At 37.7% G+C, this 18524-nt stretch overlaps 1 protein-coding gene and 1 pseudogene across 6 annotated transcripts in view; both read left to right on the top strand.

Moving 5' to 3' along the window:
• Positions 1 to 18524, top strand: part of RNF182 (ring finger protein 182) — a 63265-nt gene that overhangs the window by 21407 nt on the left and 23334 nt on the right. The window lies entirely within an intron of this gene.
• LOC144306402 (large ribosomal subunit protein eL21 pseudogene) lies at positions 13716 to 14253 on the top strand (annotated as a pseudogene).

The raw sequence follows: 18524 nt of genomic DNA, 5'->3' as shown, positions 1-18524 counted from the left end.
TGCTTTCAAGATTTTATCATTCTGTTGGTCTTCAACAGTTTGAGATGTGTCCTCGTGTGGATTTCTGTACTTACCTTTGTTAGAATTCACTGAGCTTTTAGATTTGTGGTCTAGTTTTTTACATCAAATTTGGAAAATATTTGGGCCAGTGTAGCTTCCAACATTTTTTTCTGTTCTTTACCATTTGATTCCCCCATTATACATATATTGATATATTTATGTTGTCCCACATGTCTCTCAGGCTCTATTTGTTGTTGAACATTTTTCTCTGTTCTTCAGGTTGGATATTATCTCTTTATCTTAATATTACTGATTTTGTTTTTACCACCTCAAATGTACTATTGAGTCACTCTGCTGAATTTTTCATTTCAGTTACTGCAATTTTGAACTCCTAGTTTCTATTTAATTCTTTTGAAATAATCTTTCTCTCTTTTTAAAAAATATTTCATTTATTTATTTGACAGAGAGATTCAGAGAGAGAGAGAGCACAAGCAGGGGGAGCAGGAGAGGGAGAAGCAGGCTTCCTGATGAACAGGGATCCTGATGTGGGACTTCATCCCAGGATGCTTAACCAACTGAGCCACTCTGGCTCCCCTAAAATAATATCTCTTTTTGATAACCTCTATTTGTTTACCACTGTTGTCAGACTTTTCTTTAATTCTTTGAGCTTTTAAGAAAAAGTTGTATAAATATAATCATAATAGCAGCATGAGGTCTCTGCTATATGTAACACTTGGGGTCACTCAGAGATAGTTTTTATTGCTTTTTTTTTCTGACTATAGGTCACACTCTCTTGTTTCTTTGCATATCTTAACTTTTTTTGTTGAATTTCAGATATTTTGAAAAACATTATAGCAGTTGTGGTGAGGGTGGTGGTGATGGTGGTTGTTTTATTTTGTTTGTGTTTAGTAATGTAACTGGCCTAAATTGTGACATCTGTCTCCCCATAACATGCAGCTGATGTCTCTGTTCAGTTCTTTTTCTCATCTTTTATTATTTATTATTTATTTATGCATTCATTTATTTTTAAAGATTTTATTTGAGAGAAGAGAGTAAGTAAGCAAGAGAGCACAAACGGAGGTTGGGGAAGAGGCAGAGGGAGAGGGAGAAGCAGATTCCCCATTGTGTACAGAGCCTGACTCAGGGCTTGATCCCAGGACCCTGAGATCATGACCTAAGCTGAAGGCAGATGCTCAACTGACTGAGCCACTCAGGTGCCCCTCATCTTTTATTTTTTTTTAAACCTGGCTTCCTAGGGATCTTTCCTGTGTCTGCATAGCTGAAGTTACAGCTAAAGATTAGTCAGAGGTTATGGTCAAATATCTCAAGTCAGCATGGCTTCCACTCTCTACAGATAAATCTGGATGTGGGTTGGGGAGTCCATTCAAAGTTCAGACTGCTTTCAAGTTTGCCTTAGTTTCTATTTTCACTGGGCACTCTGTGCGTGTATTCAGGCTCTTTTGTCATTAATATGTTTGTGTGTTAAGCTCTAGTCTCTACTATGGGTGTGCTCAGCCTCTGGTCAACTGAGGCCATGTGGAGAGTTTTTCAAGTCTTCTTTGGCTGTCTTAACTTCTTGAATACCGTATCTGGCTCATCTGTCAGTTTATGACTGGCTCCAAACAGAATTGTTATCTTAGGCTGTGAAGCTGTTGTCTCCCTGCTACCTTGTGACTAAAATGACCACTTCATTTTTTAAAAAAAGATTTTATTTTTTTTATTCATGACAGACACACAGAGAGAGAGGCAGAGACACAGGCAGAGAGAGAAGCAGGCTCCATGCAGGGAGCCTGACATGGGACTCAATCCCAGGTCTCCAGGATCATACCCCGGGCTGAAGGCGACGCCAAACCGCTGGGCCATTGGGGCTGCCCCCACTTCATTTTTTAAAAAAGATTTTATTTATTTATTTATTTATTTGAGAGAAAGAGAGAGAGTGGGTGAGAGAACAGGAAGTGGGTGGGGGAAGGTAGAGGGAGAAGCAGACTCCCAACTGAGCAGGGAGCCTGATGTGGGGCTCAATCCTGGGACTCCAGGATCATAACCTGAGCAGAAGACAGATGCTTAATCCACTGACCCACCCAGGTGCCCCTGAGATGACACTTTAAACAGCACTTTCGTATCAAGTGAACCTCCTTGACAGTAGCAGTGAAGCTGTTTCTCATAGGTGGGTATGCCCTGGTTGGACTACCATGCTGAAGGATACAGGGTGAGGGGAGCAGCCCCAGGCAAGAATACTACAGTATGTATGGGAATTTCACCTAAAGTCACTTGTTTTCATGGATGAATGCTTCTCAGTTTGTTGTATGCTGGAATTTCTGAAGTGTTGAAACTATCATTTTTGACAGTTTTGAGCAGTTTTGTAGTTGCCTTGTGGGGAGAGGCTTTATCAGCCTCCTCACTCCATCATGCTGAAGTGAGTCTGTTCTAGTTATTGTATCTTTGAGATTTATAATCTTTATTTGATCCTTTCTTTTTCCCGTTTAAAAGGGATTATAATTCTCTAGTGAAATTCTTCACTTGTCATCTATTTTCTTGAACATATCAATCATAGTTCTGTTAATGTCCATATCTGATACCTTCAGTATTTGAATTACCACTTTCTCTTATTCCCTCTGAGCCCAGGTTTTAGAAAGTGAGACAGTGTATCTGAAAAGATTGTGGAAGCCCTGGATGGTGTTATTTTTCTCCTGGAAGACAGGGTAGGGGTAGCCTATTTTTATTTAGTCAGAGTTTGAAAAAATCTCATTGGGGTTTGTTCCCTTTGAGAGATATCTTCCTCTTGGCTTTCCTTTATTCCTGGCATTTTAGAGATCCCAGCTACAAGCCTGAGGTGTTACTGGGGCCTTCCTCTTTAGTGACCCTGAGCTCTACTTCTTTTTTCCTGTGCCCTACAAATCTGCCAGTAACTCTGCTGGTATTTTAACTTTATGTGTGCCACTTTCTCTTTGGTTTTCTGGCTTCTCATATTATATGGTTTTGGAAACTTGAAGGGAAATGTTGTATAGAATATTGGTCTTGGTTCTTTGCACTTCCCCTTTTTGGGGAATCTTGGCTCCTCCAGTCCCACCTGCTTTGGTAAACCTGAACTTTTATTTCTGAGCATAACTCAGTAAGCCAGACTTTTTGAGGTGTTGCTTTCTTTCTGGCCTCCTGGCCCCCCAAGTGCGCAAAGAAATTGGCAAATGCCTTGATCAAAAATGGCAGAGAATGTCAGCTCAGTTCATTTCTCTTCCCTCCAGGGTCTCTATCAAGCCCTGGTTGCTTTGGTTGCTGTCAGAAAACTTGAACTTTTTTTGCTTTTGTGAATTTTGCTTAGCTTTTCTTCATGGAGGGTTGGTCTGATATAAATGACTTCCTTCTTTATGGAAGTGGATCTCCAAAAGCACTCTTTAGCATCATTACTTTATTTAACCTAAGTTGACAAAAACATGATCATTGCAATTGTTTTTCTCTAGATGAGGGTCTTTTCTTAGAATCATCCAAGGCTGTCTCTTCAAGATACTAAGACCAGGCAGAAAAATTTTTTAAACTATCTTGCAAAATTTGAGCTATGGAACCTCTATTCAATATTGATCAATAGCTAAGAGACTAAACTGTTTTTGCATAAAAGGATAAACTGACTTGCAGTGTTATTATACTATTGGTCTTTGGAATACTTTCTCTTGAACTGGTGAATTTCTTCATTATTAGAGTAAAATCAAATATATAAGGCAATTTTATAAAATTTTGATGATGGCTTTTAGTGTTGATCTTTATTTGTAATTTATGGAATATTAAGACCAACTTTATTTGAATTTATTGTTAGAAAAACACAAACATCTAGCTTAACTCATTGTCAAATTATTATTTTTTAGTTTTTTAGTGAAATGACCTAGAATGCTTAATTTGTAATGCTGGTTTCTTTGGGATTCAATACTTTACATTATCAAAGTAAAAATCAGTCTTGATAATAGCTTTCAAAAATTATTAGATAAGATTCATTAATTGTGTCAAATATACCACTCTGGTGGGGGATGTTGATAATGTGGGGTCTATGTATATGGGAAATCTCTGTACCCTCCTCTCAATTTCACTCTGAACCTTAAGTTGCTCTAAAAACATTAAAGTTTTCAAAAAACTTACTAGATCCACAGAAATTGCATTTACATACTCTGATATACCAGTGTTACTCTGATATATGCTGGATAAGCTTTAATTATTAACTCTAAATTAATAACCTAAATATGTTAGGTGCTGTTTTTCCTTATACTCCTGTAGTAAATAACCAATATAATGATGAACTATAATGATCTTAAGGATGTGTTTTTGGTAGCCATTGATTTTGAATTAATAGAAGCTCAAAAGTTGAGGTGATAACATTTTAAAATAAATTTTGTTTTTGTTGTTCAAGATGTTAAGTTTATGGATGTGTATAGTACACTGGAGACTAAAAAAGAGATAAATCAGTGACTTTCCAGAATATATGAAAATCTTGTTCTCTTTTTTTCTGAAATTCTTAGAGTTATTCTAACTTTCCTTCAAAAAACAAGTTCATGCTTCTTTGATGGAGACACAGAAGCAGAACGTTCTGTAGGAACTAAATTATGAGATAAATGAATATGAAGGTGGCAGTAGAAGTGTGCACTGCTTCTCCTGCTGCCCGGAAACTGCTATATTTGGCATATATTTCTGTCCCAGCTGGTAGGTTGTGAGCTCTCTGAGAAAGGTGACAGCCTTGTGCTCATTGTTGGATATACGGTACCTGGTACATGAGAAGTATTCCATAAACACTGGCTAAGTAAACCCCATCAAAGAAAAATTTTGTACCAGACACCTGTTAAAAATGGCAAGGACAGCTTTTAGTACTGCTGCAGTAGGAGAGAGAGACTTCAGTGTAAACTGAGCTCGACACCACTGAAACAAAAGGGGAGAGGCCTTTTCCATCTTGGGGTGCACAAAAGGAAAGGTACCAAAAAGTCTTTAAGAGAGGTTGTATGGTTAGGCAATCTGGCAATTATCTGGAGGAGAAACAGATTTCTCCTATCTTTAGGACAGGAAGTAGTTTTGCAAATTTGAGCAAGGCACCCAACCCAGTTAGGCTCTTACCCTCCTGTAGAAACCAGGGGAACCGGAGAGCCACCTCCCCAGATGTTTGCATTTCAAAGAGGTGGCTTCCAGGTCCTTAAGGAGATGTTTCAGATGGTAGAAGATTAACAACCCAACGGGGCAGTACAGGGATTTACAATTGCAAGCTTTTTAAGGTAAGTGCTCTAAGAGAAGGGAGCCTATCCTTAGTGGCCTGTCATCAGCCTTAGGACTAGAACAAACAGTAAATTCATCAGCAGCAGTGAACTTTCTTGGATAGATGATTGGGAGACCTGAGTTCCTCCTACTAGGAACATGGCTTTGGGCTGATAGAAACTATGCTCGTGATTGTGGAAGTCTCTTAGGGTGGGGAATGAAATAATTTGTGCTCAAAGTTACAGTTTTCATAGACCAAGGTTGAAGCCTGATTGAGGAGAAGGTTCAGAGGAGCCTGGACAAAGCTTGGTGAAAAAAAAGAGTCTTTGTCAATAACACAGAAAACGAGGGTATTTTATGTGTGGACATGTAAAGTGAAACCAAAAAAAGAGGTAGAAATCAAGAATATCTAGAATTTAATGTCCAGGACTAGCTAGGGGAGAAGGAACTAATGTTTGTTTAGCCAGGCACATGACATCTGTTATTTTTACTTTATCCTTCTAATAACCCTGTGAGGTCGATACTATCTTCATATTGAATCATGAGTCACAGACTCAGATGTTTTAAGTAACATGATCAAGGTCATCTAAGTTCATGATTGCTGGAGTTGGTATTCAGACCCAGAGTCATTTGACTTCAAGTTGCCAACACATTGTCATATATGCTTACCAATGTGTATTTTAGTGTTCTTATATAGCAACTTGCTTTTCTTAGGAATAACTTACATTAGTAACAGTTAGCATTGATAAGCTGTTTACTGTCTGTACCAAATCCTAAGAAGAAAATTTAGCAAGTCTTGATAAACATTGAGTGAGAAAGTAAGAGTGTTACTAGTCCTTTGCTTTTGGAGGATATAAATGCTCTCAGTTGTCATTGGAATTACTGCTAACATCCCAATACACATGGAAAAGCTGCTCCTGATCACAGATCTCAGTAGTGCCGAAACAGGAAGGTCTGTAGCCATCAAGCCCAGAATCTTAATTTCTCCCATGAAAAAGCTATGACCCAGAAAGGTTAGGTGATCTCCCCAAGTGATTGACTCAAGATCCCAGAGCTTGCTCATTAGGGAAAGCTGGGATTGGCTTAACCGAAAATTACTGTGGCCCAATTTGGGGATTTACCCTAAGATATCATCATCACAGAATGTCTTTATCCAGTGTCAAACTGCCACAGTGTCACTACTGCATTCTCTTAGAAAATAACCAAAAGAGGTGAAATTGCCTGTAGGTGGAGGTGACAGTGACTCAGCAGTGTCTCCGCAGCCCCATCAGGTGATTTAGCAGAGCTCTCTGTGTCAGACACTCCTGCCTGAATCTGCTAAGTCTCTTTCCAGTGACCCGCCCCACCTCCATTACACTTTCAGCAAAAATAAACAGCGATATGACAACAAAACAGCTAACACAGATCTAAAAAACCAAACTTTTAAACTTTTTTTTTTTTTTTTGCCTAAATACGTCCATTACAATGTTTTAAAAATTTCAAAGATTGAACTAAGACCACTCCTCTTCCTTGTGTCCAAACATTTTAATTTATGCTGTTTGGGGTATTAAACAATAAGTTGGGTTTTTTTTCCTCCCGTGTTGTTTAACCTCTATCATTGCTGTGGGTGAATTTCATTTTAACAGTTTTCCCACTGCTATTTTTGGGCTAAAATAACCCACTATAAGGATTGTAGTAAGAACACTAAACAGGACTTGTACCTCCCTTACAAATTTTTAAGTGTTCAATGCCATTTTGTTGGCTAAAGGTTCAGTGTTGTACAGCCGATCTCCGAAGCTCACTCGTCTTGCTTTCTAACATATGCCTGTTGATTAGTAAGTCTTCATTTCCCTCTCCCTGCTATTCCACTCTGATTCTATGAATTTGTCTACTTTAGACATTCATTTAAGTGGAATCCTGTAGCACTTGCCTTTCTGTGATTAGTTTGTTTCACTTAATATAACGTGGTTTACTTTACTCAGTATAATGTCCCGAAGATTCATCTATGTTGTTGAAAATGGTAGAATTTCCTTTTTTGGGGGTGGCTGAGTAGTATTCCTCTCTCTCTCTCTCTCTCTCTCTCTCTGCCACTTCTTTATCCATTCATCTGTCAATAGACATTTAGGCTGTTTCCACATCTTGGCTACTGTGAGTGGTATTGCAGTGAACATAGGGTGCTCATATCTCTTCAAGATCTCGATTTCAATTCTGGATGAATTCCCAGAAATAGGATTGCTGGATAATATGGTAGTTCTGTTTTTTTTTTTTTTAAGATTTATTTATTTCTTTTAGAGAGAGAGAGAGAGAGAGAGAGAGCACGCAGGAGCAGGAGGGGCAGAGGGAAAGGGAGAGAGAATCCCAAGTAGACTGCAGTGAGTGTGGACCCCCAAGCAGGGCTCGATTTCACAACCCTGAGATGATGACCTGAGCTGAAACCAAGAGTCAGACACTTAACTGATGATGCCACCCAGGTAGTTCTAATTTTAATTTTCTGAGGAGCCTGCATGTTTTTCATTATGGCCACACCATTTTGCATTCCTACCCACAGTGTGCAGGGATTCCAATTTCTTCACATCCTTATTGCCATTTGCCTTATTAGTATTTTCGGATTTTTGATACTAGTTAACATGACAGGTGTGAAGTGGTATCTCATTATGGTTTTGATTTGCCTTTTTCCTTAATGGGCAAAACTGAACACTTTTTCATATACCTGTTGGCTGTTTGTATGTCTTCTTTGGGAATGTGCTTATCTAAATCCTTAGCCTATATTTTAGTCAGCTTGTAAGTTTTTTGCTATTGAGTAGTAGGAGTTCCTAATACATTTTGTGTATTAACTCCTCATCAGACACATGGTTTACCAACATTGTCTCCCATATTGCAGGTTGTCTTTCACTCTGTTAATTGTTTCCTCTGCTTTGCGGAAGCTTCTCAGTTTGATTTGGTCCCACTTTTCCTCTGCCTTTCTGGCGTCCCTTTTATTCTGGTGAGGGGATCCCTGGACATGGAAACCTTGGGGGACTCTTGATGCCTTTGAGTCACACAGTGGGCAGGTGAGTTACTAGTGAAGATGTGAAGAGAGAGGTTAGCACTGCACTGAGTGTGAGTGTGTGTGGTTGTTAATGACCAGTGAGCATGACGGAATTAGGACAGCAGAGAGCAGAGATGGGAGTGTGGGCTTATGAGAGTCCATCCCTACAGATGTAAGGGGCTTATGGGAGACAGGACGGAGGTGGAATCCAGTCTTTCACTTTCATGGAGTAATGGAATAGGCAATGGGAAACCCTGGGTTTTAAGATGGGGTAAGTCAGGACCACTCAGAGAAAGGTAAACTAGTCCTTAGAAGAGGAAAGTAGAAAATCAGGATAGACTACCACCACAAGATAACATTAAGGGGGTAGGAATGAGGAATGCAGAAACGTGTAGCTCTACTTCCTTTGCATTGTTCCCTTCGCATACTTTGGGTCCTTCTCTTGCAGCATTTATCCTCAGTTGTATAATAGCTGAGTTACTCATTGGGCTCCACCTCTACATTGTAGATCACTGGAAGGGAAGGTCATTGCCAGCGCCTAGCATAGGGACCATATGTAGTAAGTATTCAATAAATATTTGGGGTGAACAGATAGACATGGTGGATGGACAGGGCAAGAAACAAAATATCCATGAATGCGTATGTTGGAAGTAAAGACAGAAAGCTTTCTTAGTTGTATTAATTCTTATCTTTTTATTATGAAAAAGTTTAAACATATTCAAAAGTAGAAAAAATGGCAGAATTAATCCCTTTTTACTAATTACTCAGCCTTAACAATGATCAACATATGGCCAATCTTGCTTCATTTATCTCTCCCCCCTCCCCACTGGATTGTTCTACACAAAGCCCAGATGTCATATTATTTCATCTGTGGATACATTCAGTATGTGTCTTTAAAACAGTAAAGAGACTGGGCTGTTTAAAAAGTCCAATCACAACACTATTAACACACCAGGAAATAGCACAGTAATTCCTTACTGCTATCAAATATTGGATTAGTACTCAGATTTTCCATTGTCTCATAAATTTGTTGTCCGGTTGGTTATGATAGAATCAGAATCCAAATAAGGACTATACATGATTTAGTTGATAAATCTCTTAGGACTTTTTAAAAAGTTTTTATTTAAATTCTAGTTGGTTAACATATAATGTAATATTAGTCTCAGGTGTACAATATAGTGATTCAGCAGTTCCATACAACACCATGCCCTCCTTAATCCCCATCACGACCAGTGCCCTCCTTAATCCCTATCACCCGTTTCCCCCATCCCCATCTGCCTTCCCTCTGGTGACCATCAGTTTGTTCTCTATAGTTCAGAATCTGTTTCTTGGTTTGCCTCTCTCTTTTTTTCCCCTTTGCTTGTTTGTTTTCCTTCTTAAATTTACATACAAGTGAAATCATATAGTATTTGTCTTTCTCTGATGGACTTATTTTACTTAGCATTATGCTAAGCTCCATCCATGTCATTGCAAATGGCAAGATTTCATTCTTTTTCATGGCTGATTAATATTCCATTGTATTTATACATCACATCTCCTTTATCCATTCATAAGTTTTTTAAAAATTTTTTTTATTTATTTATGATAGAGAGAGAGAGAGAGAGAAAGAGAGGCAGAGACATAGGCAGAGGGAGAAGCAGGCTCCATGCACCGGGAGCCCAACGTGGGATTCGATCCCAGGTCTCCAGGATCGCGCCCTGGGCCAAAGGCAGGCGCCAAACCGCTGTGCCACCCAGGGATCCTATCCATTCATAAGTTGATGGACACTTGGACTATTTCCAGAGTTTGGCTATTGCAGATAATGCTGCTGTAAACCTCAGGGTGTGTGTAGCCCTTTGAATTAGTATTTTTGTATTCTTTGGTAAATTTCCTAACTATTACAATTGCAGGATACTAGGGTAGTTTTATTTTTAACTTTTGGAGGAACTTCCGTACTGTTTTCCAGAATGGCTGCACCAGTTTGCATTCCCACCACCAGTGCAAGAGGGTTCCCCTTTCTCCACAGCCTTACCAACACCTGCTGTTTCTTGCATTGTTGATTTTAGTCATTCTGACGGTCATAAGGTGATATTTCATTGTGGTTCTTTTTTTTTTTTTTTAAAGATTTTATCTATTTATTCATGAGAGACATAGAGAAAGAGAGGCAGAGACACACAGGCAGAGGGAGAAGCAGACTCCATACAGGGGGCCCGATGTGGGACTCGATCCCAGGACCCCAGGATCACACCCTGAGCTGAAGGCAAGTGCTTAACTACTGAGCCACCCAGGTGTCCCTTCATTGTGGTTCTGATTGCATTTTCCCGATGATGAGTGATATTGAACATCTTTTCATGAGTCTGTTGGTCACTTATATGTCTCCTTTGGAAAAATATCCATTCATTCTTCTCATTTTTTAGTTGGACTACTTGTTTTTTGGGGTGTTGAATTTTATTAAGTTCTTTATATGTTTTGGATACTAACATATCCATATGTCATTTGGTAATATCTTCTCCCATTCCATAGGTTGCCTTGTCATTTTGTTGTTTCCTTTGCTGTGCAGAGGCTTTTTATCTTGAAGTCCTAGTAGTTAATTTTTGCTTTTGTTTCCCTTCCCTCAGGACACATATGTAGAAATTTGTTACAGCTAATGTCAAAGAGGTTACTGCCTATGTTTTCCTTTAGGATTTTTATGGTTCCATGTCTCACAGTTAGGGTCTTTAACCCATTTTGAATTTATTTTTGGTATGGTGTAAGAAAATGTTCCAGTTTCATTCTTTTGCATGTTGCTGTCCAGTTTTCCCAACACTGATTTTTGAAGAGACCGTCTTTTTTTCCATTGGATAGTCTTTCCGGCTTTTTTAGAGATTGATTAACCGTATAGTTGTGGGTTCAAATCTCTTAGGACATGTTTTTTATTAAAAAAATTTTTTTAAAGATATTATTTATTTGAGAGAAAGAGAGAGGGAGGGAGAGAGAGAAAACACAAGCAGGGGGTGGGGATAGAGGGGGAAGCAGACCCCTTGTTTAGCAGGACTCAATCCCAGAACCTTGGGGGTCATGACCTGAGCTGAAGGTAGACGCTTAACCGACTGAGCCACCCAGGTGCCCTCCCTTAGGACTTTTTAATCTATAGGTTCACCTTTTACTTTTCCTTACAGTTTATTTATTGAAGAAACCAGATCCTTTGCCTGTAGAATTTCTCACAGTGTGAATTTTTACTAATTGTTTCCCCATGGTGTCGTTTAATTTGTTTTTCTATTTGCTATATTTCCTGTAAACTGGTAATTAGAAACAGAGGCTTGATCATATTTTTAATTTTTTGGCAGGACTTCAGAGGTGGTGTATGTGCTTTCTAATGCATGGCATCAGGGGCACATAATACCTTGTCCCCCACCTTTGTGAGGTGAAGTTTGAACAGTGAGCACAGCTGTTGTCAGCCTGATGCCTGCATTATAAACATTGTCATCTGCTTCTTGCCTAATGGTTTTAGCAACTGTTGATAATTATTGTCAAGATCACGGATTAGCAGACTTTCTCCGTAAGGGGCTGGGTAGTGCATGTTTTCAGCTTTTGCAGACCATGTGGTCTCTGTCATCGTGGTGGGCCAGCAGCTTTGGGGAATACGTAAGTGATGGGCATGGTTGTGTTCCTGTAAAACTGTATTTGCCATCGTAGATTTGGCTCGCTAGCCGTTGTTTGCCAACTCCTGACCTACACCGGTTGTTTCATTCGGGGTTGCAAAATAATATAGTAATTCTGTCATTCTTTGTTTATTAATTGAAGTGCTTCTGTAGTGAAGAATTTTACTTCATCCATTATTGATTTACTCTAAGGAACTATTTGTAGAGGAAAGGCAGGATAAATGCTCGAGTCTTTCCCTTTGTTTATTATCTACTTTCAGAATAAGGAGTTGGTTTCTTAGCATCCTCCAAAGCTAATCAGTTTGGTTTAAGAATCATCATGAAATTATGGATATTAAACGTATTTGATATTTCAGTCTTCCTAGACATAGGCCGTGTGGCTGTTAGTGTCACACTGCAGCCATGTGAAACTTCAGAGGCACCGTTAGCTCCATAGCAGAATGTCTGTTGTAGTTTTTTTTTTTTAATTAAGGTATAATTAACATACAGTAAGTAGTATGTTAGTTTCAGGTGTACAACATAGTGATTTGACATTTGTGTACATTGCAAAAATGGTTACTATGATGAGTCCTCTTACCACCTGTCACCTTACAAAGTTAATACAGTGTTATCGACTGTATTCCCAGGATGCACATTACATCCCCATGACTTGTTGATTTTATAACTGAAGGTTTGTACTGCTTAATCCCCTTTAGCCATTTCATCCCCATCCTCAACAGCTTTCCTCTCAGGCAGCCACCTATCTCTGTATCTCTGAGTCTGGGTTTTGTTTTATTTATTTTATAGAGTTCAACATAAGTGAAATCATGTGGCATTTGTCTTATTTCACTTAGTGTAGTTGTGTACCTCGAGGTACATCCATGTTGTCACATTTCATTCTTTTTTATGGCTCAGTAGTATTCCAGTGTGTGTGTGTGTGTGTGTGTGTGTGTGTGTGTGTGACATCTTTATTCATTCATCCACAGATAGGCACAGAGATTGTTTCCACATCTTGGCTATTGTATATAATGCTACAGGGAACATAGGGCTGCATGTATCTTTTTGAATTAGTGTTTTCATTTTTTTCATATAGATGCAAGTAGATAGTGGAATTGCTGGATCATATGGTAGCTCTGTTTTTAATTTTTTGAAGAGCCTCCATACTGTTTTCCATAGTGGCTGCACCAATTTACGTTCCCACCAACAGTGAACAAGGATTACATTTTCTCTACATCCTCACCAACAATTGGTATTTCTTGTCTTTATGATACTTGCCATTTTGTCTGGTGTGAGGTGGTATCTCATTGCATTTCCATGATTGGTGATATTGTGCATCTTTTCATGTGCTTGTTATCCATCTATGTCTTTTTTTGGAAAAATGTGTATCCAGATCTTCTGCCCATTTTTAAATTGGATTCTTTGGGCTTTTTTGTTTTGTTTTTGTAATAGGGTCATATGAGTTTTTTTAAATGTACTTTGGATATTTACCCCTTATTAGATACATGATTTGCAAATATCTTCCCTCATTCAGTAGGTGGTCCTTTCTTTCATCTTATTGATGGTTTCCTTCACTATCAGATCTTTTTAGTTTGATATAGTCTTATGTTTGCTTGCCTTTTTCTCTTCTTTTGTAAAAGATTTTATTTATTTATTTAACAGAGAGAGCACAAGCAGGGGGAATGGCAGGCAGTGGGAGAGGGAGAAGCAGGGTCCCCTGCCGAGCAGGGAGCCCGATGTGGGGCTCAATCCCAGGACCCTGGGATCGTGACCTGAGCCAAAGGCAGATGTCCAACTGACTGAGCCACCCAGGCACCCTGCTTGCCTTTGGAGTCAGATCTTCAAAAAAACATCATAAGGGAACCTCCATCTTCCAGTAATTCGCCAAAATGACCAACACAAAGGGAAAGAGGTGAGGTACCCGCTATATGTTCTCTAGGCCTTTTAGAAAACATGGAGTTGTTCCTTTGGCCACATACATGCGAATCTATAAGAAAGGTGATATTGTGGACATCAAGGGAATGGGCACTATTCAAAAAGGAATGCCCCACAAATGTTACCATGGCAAAACTGGAAGAGTCTACCATGTTACTCAGCATGCTGTTGGCATTGTTGTAAACAAACAAGTTAAGGGGAAGATTCTTGCCAAGAGAATTAATGTCCGCATTGAGGATATTAAACACTCAAAGAGCCGAGATAGCTTACTGAAGCATGTGAAGGAAAATGATCAGAAAAAGAGGAAGCCAAAGAGAAAGGTACTTGGGTCCAACTGAAGTGCCAGCCTGCCCCACCCAGAGAAGCACACTTTGTGAGAACCAATGGAAAGGAGCCTGAACTGCTGGAACCCATTCCCTATGAATTCATGGCATGATAACTGGAAAGAAAATAAAAGACCTCAGGATTGTAAAAGTGTTTCTCTTAAAAAACAAAAAACAAACAAAAAAGCATCATAAGACCAATGTCAAGGAGCTTGCTGCCTAGGTTTTATTCTAGGAATTTTATGGTTTCAGGTCTTTCCTTCAAGTCTTTAGTCCATTTTGAGTTGATTTTTTTTTTTTTTTTGTATATATGGTATAACGTAATGGCCCAGTTTCATTATTTTGCATGTAGCTGTCTGGTTTTCCCAACATCATTTATTGGAAACTGTCCTTTATATATTTGTATATTCTTGTCTTTGTCATAAATTGTCCATATAAGCATATTTTATTTATGGGCTCTTAATTCTTTTTGATATGATTGTAAATGGGATTTTTAAATTTCTTTTTCTGATAGCTTATTATTAGTGCATACAAACAATACAACACATATTTGTATAACAATTTTGTATCTTGGAAGTTTACTGAATTCATTTATCCAAACAGTTTTTTTGATGGAGTCTGTAGAGTTTTCTATATATAGTATGTCATCTACAAATAGTAACAGTTTTACTCCTTTCTTTACAATTTTCATGCCTTTAATTTCTTTTTCTTGCCTAATTGGTGTGGCTAGGATTTCTAACACCATGGTGAGTAACAGTGGGGATAGTGGGTATGTTTGTCTTGTTCATAATCTTAGAGGAAAAGCCTTCAGGTTTTCACTGTTGAATGTGATATTAGCTCTGATTTGGTCATATATGGCCTTAGGTATATTCCTTCTATGCCCGCTTTGTTGAGAGTTTTTATGGTAAATTGATGTTCAGTTTTGTCAAGTGCTTTTTCTATCTATTGAGATGATTATGTGATATTTATCTTTAATTTTGTTAATGCGGTCTATCACATTAATTGATTTGCAGATGTTGAACTATCCTGGCATTGCTGGAGTAAATCCCACTTGAGTATGGTGTATGGTCCTATTAATGTATTACTGAGTTCAGTTTGCTAGTATTTTGTTGAGGATTTTTGCACGTATGTTCATTAGGGATATTGGGCTATAATTTTGTGTGTGTTGTGTTTGTGTGCATGTGTGATGTCCTTGTGTGGTTTTGGTATGCTGACTTCATAAAATGAGTTTGGAAGGTTTCTCTCATAATTTTTTTTGGGAGAGTTTGAGACAGATAGGTATTAAATCTTTGAGTATTTGGTGGAATTCACTAGTGAAGCCATCTGGCCTTGGACTTTTATCTTTGGAGTTTTTTGATTACTGATTCAATCTCCTTACTAGTAATCTGTCTATTCAGATTTTCTATTTCTTTATGAGTTAGTCTTGGAAGATTGTAAAATCTAGGGATTTATCTATTTCTTCTAGATTGTTCAATTTGCTGGTATGTAATTGTTCACAAATCCTTTGTATTTCTGTGGTATCAGTTGTAACATCTTTTTCATTTCTCATTTTATTTATATGAACCCTCTTCTTGGTGAGTGTAGCTAAAGGCTTGTTAATTTTGTTAATCTTTTCAAAGAATCAGCTCCTAGCTTCATTGATCTTTTTTATTTCTTTGTCTTAATTTATTTCTGTTCTGATCTATTTCTTTATATTTTTTTCTTCTTTTTACTAACTTTGGGCTTTATTTCTTCTTTTTAAAGGTATTTTTAAGGTGTAAAAGTAAATTGTTTGAGATTTCTGTTATTTCTTGAGGTGGGCCGTATTGCTATGAACTTCCCCTCTGATAACCACTTTTGCTGCATCTTATCTATTTTGGTGTATTGTATTTCTTTTATGTTAGTCTCTAGATATTTTTTTATTTCTTCTTTGATTTCTTCTATGACCTAGTAGTTGTTCTATGACCAGTTGTTTAATCTCCACATATTTATAGTTTTTCCAGTTTTCTTCTTGTAATTGATTTCTAGGTTCATACCATTGTGATCAGAAATGATACTTGATCTGATTTCAGTCTTCTTGAATTTATTGAGACTTGTTATGTGGCCAACCATGTGATCTATCCCAGAGAATATTCCATGTACACTTGAGAAGAATATGTATTCTTCTGCTTTTGGATGAATGTGCTGTATATATCTATTAAGTCCATCTGGCCTAATGTCATTTAAAACCATGGTTTCCTTATTGATTTTATGTCTGGATGATCTATCCACTGATGTGAGTTCGTATGGTGTTTAAATTTTCTAATGTTACTGTATTACCTTTTAATATTTGCTTTATAAAAAAATAATATTTGCTTTATATATTTTATATTTTGTGCTCCTAAGTTGGGTGCATATATATTTATAAATGTTATGTCTTCTTGCTGGATTGACTCTTTTATCATAATGTAGTGCCCTTCTTTGCATTTTATTATAGTCTTTGTTTTAAAGTTTATTTTGTCTTTATGAGTGTGTGTATACCAGGTTTCATTTCATTTCCCTTTGCATGGGGTATTTTTTTTTTTTTTTTATGCCATCACTTTCAGTCTGTGTCCTTACTTCTGAAGTGAGTCTCTTGTAGGCAGAATATAGATGGATCTAGTTTTATTACTCATTTAACCATTCCATGTTTTTTGGTTGGAGAATTTAATCTGTTTTCATTTAAAATAATACTTCCATTTTGTTCACTGTTTTCCGGCTGTTTTGTAGTTTCTCTCTGTTCTTCTTCCCTTGTGGTTTGATGACTTCCTTTAGTTTTATGTTTCATTTTCTTTCCTATTTTTTCCTTTTGTGTATTTACTATAAGTTTTTGCTTTGTGGTTTATAAGAAAGTTCACTTATAACTTCCTATGTATATAACAGTCTGTTTTGAGTTGATAACAACTGAAATTTGAACACATTCTCAAACTCTATATTTTTACTCCCTGCACCATGTTTGGTGCTTTTGATGTCATTTTTTACACCTTAGCTAATTATTGTAGTTTTGGTTAATTATACTACTTTTGTCTTTTAACTTGTATGGTAACTTTATAAGGGATTAATATGCTACCTTTATTATATATTTACTTTTTGTGGTGAGACTTTTACCTTTGTATGTTCCCTTGTTATCAGTGTCATTTCTTTTCAGCATGAAGAAATCCCTTTGATATTTCTTGTAAAGCTGGGTTAGTAGTGATGAACTCCTCTAGTTCTTGATTGTCTGGAAAATTCTTCATCTCTCCTTCAGATTTGAATGAGAGCCTCGCTGTGTAGTGTTTTCATGGTTGGAAATGTATTTCAGCACTTTGAATATGTCATGCCACCCTCTTCTGGCCTGCATAGTTTCTGTGGAGAAATCTGATAGCCTTATGGGGTTTTCCTTGTACATAACAACTTTTTTTTTCTTTTGAGGCTTTTAAGATACTGTCTTTAACTTCTGACATTTTAATTCTCCTGTGTCTTGGTATGGCTGTCTTTGGATTCGCCTTATTTGGAACTCTTTGGGCTTCTTGGATCTGGAGGTCTGTTTCCTTCCCTAGGTTAGGGAAATTTTCAGTCATTATTTCTTGAAATAAGTGCTCCTTTTTCAGTTCTTTTTTTCTGGGACCCCAATATATGACTTATTCCACCTGTTGTTGCAGATATCTCTTAAGTTATCTTAATTTTTTTAAAAAAAGATTTTATTTATTTATTCATGAGAGACACAGAGAAAGAGGCAGAGACTTAGGCAGAGGGAGAAGCAGGCTCTCTGCCTAGAGCCTGATGCAGGACTTGATCCCAGGTGCCCAGGATCATGCCCTGGGCTGAAAGCAGACATTCAACCACTGAGCCACACAAGTGTCCCAAGTTATCTTCATTTTTAGAAATTCTTTTTTCTTTTTGATGCTCTATCTGGATGAGTTCCATTGCTTTATTCTCCAGCTTATGGATACATCTTTCTGCTTCATCCAGACTGCTGTTGAACCCCTCTAGTGTATTTCTCCATTCAGTTACTGTATTCTTCATCTCTATGACTTCTGTTTGGTACTTTTTTTGTTTTCTGTCTTCTTGTTGAAGTTCTTATTGTGTTCATCCATTCTCCTCCCAAGTTCAGTGAGCATCTTTCTAACCATCATTTTGAATTATCAGATAAAATTCTTGTCTTTGTATCATTAAGGGATTTTTCTGAGGTTTTGTCTTGTTCTTTAGTTTGGAACATGTTTTTCTATTTCTTTATTTTGCTTGACTCTCTGTGTTTGTTTGTTTCTGTGTATTAGGTGGAACATCTACCTCTCTCAGTCTTGAGAGAGTGTATTGTTTCTGTGTATTAGGTGGAACATCTACCTCTCTCAGTCTTGAAGGCATGGCCTTCTGTAGGTGTGATCCTTCTTGTTCAAACCTGCCTTAGCTCCTGGTTGTCTTTCAAGCCTTTGTGACTGTCAAAACTTCCTAATGGGCCTCATT

This window comes from Canis aureus, chromosome 37 (genome assembly GCF_053574225.1).
Source record: "Canis aureus isolate CA01 chromosome 37, VMU_Caureus_v.1.0, whole genome shotgun sequence".
Taxonomy (NCBI): domain Eukaryota; kingdom Metazoa; phylum Chordata; class Mammalia; order Carnivora; family Canidae; genus Canis; species Canis aureus.
Note: the sequence above shows the minus strand (reverse complement) of the source record. Positions and strands in the feature narration are given on the sequence as shown.